Raw genomic sequence first — 6,000 nt, forward strand, 5'->3', positions numbered from 1 at the left:
CAAAAAACGTAGAGCGCTCGCAACCAAAACGCGTACATTAAAGCAGAACCTTCCCGATATCTTACGGAGAGTTGTGAACGCAGGTGTGATGTTAGTGAGCGTTTGGCTACACTATTAGTCAAATACTCGCTAGAATCCACGCCTGTAGGCAAGAAATCCGTTCAAATTACGGCCGCTGCTAGTCAATTCATTAGAGGATTTTAGTCTGTCCGGCACATCGCTATACGCAAAATGCTTTGCGAGTACCGGAATACCGGGTTTGAACTGCACAGGCGCCCGACCGGTAAACATGGCCGCGCTGCCGAAAGCGATTGCCGTCCACCTCGAATCTATCAAGTGGCCGTCGTGCGCTCTGTAGCTCGTCAGCTCCGAACTGATGCTTCTATTTGCTTTAGATTCGTGTCCTTAAGCTTCGACAGCAAAACATTCGTGTCGATTCGGCACCGTTTTCGAGAGCCATACTCAAATAATCAATGCTGTAGGCTTAGAGAGGGGCAATCCCGGAGTCTCGAAAGACATAGATTACGTCTTGCTTAGTTGTTTTAACACGAAAGTGTTTTATGCCGCGGTCCACCAAGTACATCCGTCACGGATATGACGTTGACAAAATGGACGCCAACGGGTGAGAAAGAAAAAAACCAAGAAAAAGATACCCCGCTGAGAATCGAACCCACGACCTTGCGGCCGCGACGGCAAGCGCCCGACGCTCTACCGACTAAGCTAACTCGGGAGATGCTAGACACGGCGCGAACGCGCCTTATATCTTTCACACATTCTCTTTCGCGGCGGGCGGAGCGGGGCGGTGCCGCCGTCTGTGAGATGTGAAAAGAAGTAATGCTTCACGATCGACACTTACAGGGGCGTAGCCAAGGGGGGGTTGGGGGGGTTCAAACCCCCCCCCCCCCCGAAATTTTGCAGTTTTGCTTGCGTATATAGGCACGCACACATACAAACGCACGCACGAACATACATAAAAGTATGGTTCACGGTGTAAGAAAAATAATTTAGGTGTGGACACTCCGCCCGACGGCGCGTCCACATAATGTTCGCCTCTTTCCTCCTCTCGGCCCCCATGTCGCAGCGCCTCCCACGCAATCGTGGCCGGCGCATGTACTATAGAAGACGAGCTGCGTGCGTAGCGTCCGTAACGGCGTTGCGCACGTGAGAAGTCAGCGAGCAGAAAGACTGCTCACGCGCTCTAAGCAAGACGCCGCGCTTTTACGTTACGCAACACTGTTAGGGACGCTATGTGCGTCGGGTGCGAGCACGGTCGCGAGAAACGCGGTATGCGTTCCTTGCTCTAGTTGCTAGCGTGCACGGTTAAAAAAAAATGCAATGAGGTGAAAAAAAAATGAAGAAAAACGCGCGTTCGCCTCGTCGCAATAGGTTTCTTAAGCCCCCATGTCGCAGCGCCCCCCACGAAACTGCGGCCGGCGCGTGTATTAAAGGCGAACATTATCTGGACGCGCTCTCCTTCGCGGCGGGCGGAGAGTGTCCACACCTAAATTATTTTTCTTACACCGTGGCATGGTTGAACCCCCCCCCCGAAAAAAATTTCTGGCTACGCCCCTGGACACTTACTAGCGCTTACTCCGAGATTGCGTGCGTTATCGGAGGTCATGGTTAAAGCGTCTCGATACCAGAGAGGTAGACTGGCCGCGCTGGCGTCGCCGAGGCACCCTTGACGCAGTTACGTTCTTTGCCTTTGGATTCGTGTTAGCGTGCGTCGGCTCATCGGAGTAGTGGAGCTTCCACGTGCACCAACGGGATTTCTCCAACGCCGACTGCTTCGATTGCGAGAGCACCGACTAACAAAACTGCTGCAATATGCGTTGCAGAAAGGACGCGAGTTCGACGGGCGAATGTCGTGCCTTTGTGGAGCGAGAGCAGCGCCTGCGAGACAGAGGCGAGCGGGCGCACGCGTTTGCGGCTCAAGCTACGAATCTCTACCTCCCGTGTTGCTGAAGCGCAGTGTGTGTTATGTATGCATGAGCACAGGCGTTGGTTACCCATTACTAGAAAGCGCACACCGTGCCGTTTCTCTCCTTAAAGGGGCCCTGCAACACCTTTCTTAGTTACATTGGAATAGTCTCATTATTGACGTATGACTCTTCACGAGTCGTATGCCGCAAAAAGTTTTCGAATCCGTCAAGTCTAAGTGGTGTTACTAAATTATAGAGATCGCGTTCCGCAGCTTTCTCCCTCAGCTCAACGCCGCGAGCGCGCGGAAACATAGGCCAGCTAGGCAGCGAGTCGACTGAGGGAGCGCAGGGGAGCGAGGCTCCGCCCAAGAGCGCCGGCGGAGTTTTTTTCTTCATTTTTTTTTCTCTCTGACGTCTGGGCGCAACCACGTGGTCTGTGCCGCCACTTCCGGTCGGCTTGCGTCGTTCTCGTCGAGCGGAGTCGATCGCACTGTGTATCGCGCGTGCTTGAAAACTGCGCGTCGGTTTGGTAATGTTGGGTGTGGACCTCGAACGCCGTAGTGTTTTCATCGCTCTGCCAACCATGGAAGCAAACCTGCGCGCTCGTTTGGAACGAATGACACCATCGGTTTCGGCCCATACTCCGATACACCGCCTCGTAAGACGGCACTGGCAGACGACCCCGAAGCACCGCCATTACCGGACGCCAGCATTGTTATCGGAGACACGCTGCGCCCTTGCCTCGGTCGGTCGTGAGAACGTGCCGACGATGCAGTTCTCAGCTGACGAGGCAACACTCGAACGGCTGCCACTCTCAACGGCAACCGGCGATGGTCAAAAGCACAGAAATATTCACGTTTTCGGCACTGCGCATGGCGAAGAAAACGGAACCACGCAACTACGAGCAGACGAGCTGTCGGTGAGACCGGAAGTGCTAATATTAATGTTTGTTCGGTGTTTTTAACGCGATAACATAATATAAACATACATATTATCTACTTATTGAACTCAAAATTAACAGCGAAAGTAATAATGAGGGTGTTATCGTGATTATAGCATCAGCCAGTGGTGGAACTGCCGACAATCGCGTCATATTTTGCGGACTAATACATCATTTGTCGAGAGAAGAGGGAGCGATTTTCAGCTGACTTTGAGAATTTATTGTAAATTCCAGGCAATGCGCATCGCTTTAATATTTGGCTCGCGTGTTCTCGGGAGCCTCGACTACCGATCGGCAGCGCTTTTTGAGCATGCTCGAAAAGTGTTGCAGGGCCCCTTTAATTGACGACGCATTGAAGAAGTGCATAGCGGGTACCGGTGTTGATTATGAGCTCGTTGATATCATCCTTACGGGCGATTCACGATTCGCTGTGTCCAAATATATGTTCACAGCGTCAGCTACCACAACGGTTTAGTCATGATCATGGGCGTTAGTCGTCGCGATAGAGACATGCTATCAACATGGGTGCATCCACGTCAAGCGGTGCTATATAGCTGCCAAACACGAATAGACATTGTACAAGCTCTCATATATCACTACACAATAAGCACTTCTGTGAAGACACGTTTCACTTTTGTGTTACACCGATTCCTGTGACGGAGGGATCAGCCATGTTTTTATCCTCCGTCGGTGGCGCCAATTAGCGCGTGGCGTCATGTGAATAGGCGACCCTGAAGCGACTGCGAGAAAAAAATTTTTATCGGCACTCGAACGGCACAGCGTTTAAGAAATATTTCTGTAACACTTATCTCGAATTAGAAAATTGAAACCAATGAAAACAGACACATGACAACACATACAAATCGCACATGACACAGGAATTGAACTCATGACCACAAGCACCGAAAGCAGACACTCTCGTTGCAAACCACTTTACAAAGTGGTTTGCAACGAGAGGGCGGAGCTTGCTACTTCCTTTCTTGCATCATCGGTGTGTGTGTGTGTGCGCGTGCATTAGGTTACTAAATAGTTATCGCGGCGCCACGAACTCACGAAGGCCACCGTTAGCACCTTCAGCTCCGACTTCCGTTCGTCGTTTGTCGTGCCGCAAGAGAAATGATAAACGTGTTTTTTCTGTGTGTGCGTGTTTACCATACATCGTGGATGTCTCGCTTACACAGAAATTTGCTGATACCAGCGTGACAAGTACGTTTAGGTAGCGAAACTCACATGTGTGTATTCTACGTACGTGTGCTGTTGAGCAGTATTGGTTATTTTTGCCGCGAGCTGCAAGTGTCTGCAGTGCGTTCTCAGCTGTTTGAAGACCATCATCTATCGCATATTTTTGTTACATACGTCGATTTCAAAGTTCCAAGGTCATTTTAGCGTGCACCTATACAAGCATGTGCACTTATTGCGCGTGTAGGCACTGTTGCGAGCTGCACGCAGGGTCAGCGGCACCTCTGAGCAGTTAGACGAATATTTGTGCACTTTGTTGATGCTGCATGTGGCTGATGACGATGAAGAATTTTGGCTGAGCACTTTGCAGTGGATGGGAAGCATTAAACCGCACACTCGTTGCATTCTGTGATGAATAGTTGTTATTTTACTCTTCTGCCACGCTATATTACGTAGGTTAACGCGATTCCTCGCCCGACGTGACGCCTGTATAGGGTCTTTTTTTTTCAAATGAGTTTCAAGAACCAGCGCGGCTCATGCCTAAGCTCGAGAGCGAGGGCTCATAGCACACGTGGGTCATAGCACAATGCGTCGCATTGCTAAGCTCGAGGGCGACGGTTCGATTTCCGGCCACGGTGGCCGCATTTCGGTGGGGTAAAATGCAAGAACACCGATGTACTTAGATTTAGGTGCATGTTAAAGAGCCCCGGGTGGTCCAACTTAATCCGGAGTCCACTACTACACTCTTAGTCATGTCCTGCGTAATATTCTACTTATAGCCAGGACACTAGACCTTTTTCTTGTACTTTCCTGGGTATAGCTAGCACTTTAAGCGGGACCTGTTAAGAGTGTACGGCATGCGTCATAATCATATTGTGGTTCTGGCCCGTAAAACCCCAAAAATTATTTTATTTATTTATTATTATTATTATTATTATTATTATTATTATTATTATTATTAGTAGTAGTAGTAGTAGTAGTAGTAGTAGTAGTAGTAGTAGTAGTAGTAGTAGTAGTAGTAGCGGTAGTAGTAGTAGTAGTAGTAGTAGTAGCAGTAGTAGTAGTACTAATGTGTTATAGGGTAAGGTATGCTGTAGTTTCCGAGGCGCGTAACATTAACAGCATGGGCGCACGTACACACGACGGCGTGTAATATAGTTAGCCTGAACATCCACGCAAAATTAACCTTGCGCGTGATTTGTATAATGCATGGTCAAGATACAGTAAATATGACGGCAGACCACGGCATTGTTATTTTTCTAAATAATGTTTTCCAAAAGGATACAAAAAATAAAGCAGGAAGATCTTTTGTAATAGCGAGAAATCTAGAAACTTTTCTCACGTTAACAGTCGTGCAGGCCACCGTTTGCCGTTCTCGACGTGCGTCGTGTAAGCGCCGCACATAGCAAAGTTCTTAAACAAGCAGGAGCGAGTGCAAACGGGAGATCTTGTTTGCGTTCGCCTGACTCGCGCTGTCAACGCGGCCGGAACCGAACGTCAGGATTATTTCCGCTTCGCACGAAAAGCCAACAGAACACGTCTACGTGCTCTTTTGTTCGACTGAGTCCCCGAATCTTTGAACGTGGCAGCACATGCTACTACTTGCACGCGTTTGCCTCTCAAAATGTTTCCTGGGGCGAAATGGAACGTTGCTAGATATTTTCGCTGGAGGAGATAGCATATACTGCCAACGCATGCGATATATATATAGCTCCATGGCCGTCAACGGGGTAACCTTGATAGGCCGTTGCACGTCATTTGTGTTGTAGAGTAATATGTACAACGCCCTCATTGTTGTGTCTAAAAAAAAATACGGACTGTTTTTCATGTCACGAGCGTCCCATGCTGTAGAAAAGTATATAGCGAGATGTGGCGTGCATCGAGCTTTGATGTATCGATTCAGCTTTTGTTCACGGAACCAATATCAGGTGACGAGCGAAAAGGGGCACGACAGTGAGA

This window comes from Rhipicephalus sanguineus, chromosome 3 (genome assembly GCF_013339695.2).
Source record: "Rhipicephalus sanguineus isolate Rsan-2018 chromosome 3, BIME_Rsan_1.4, whole genome shotgun sequence".
Classification (NCBI taxonomy): Eukaryota; Metazoa; Arthropoda; class Arachnida; order Ixodida; family Ixodidae; genus Rhipicephalus; species Rhipicephalus sanguineus.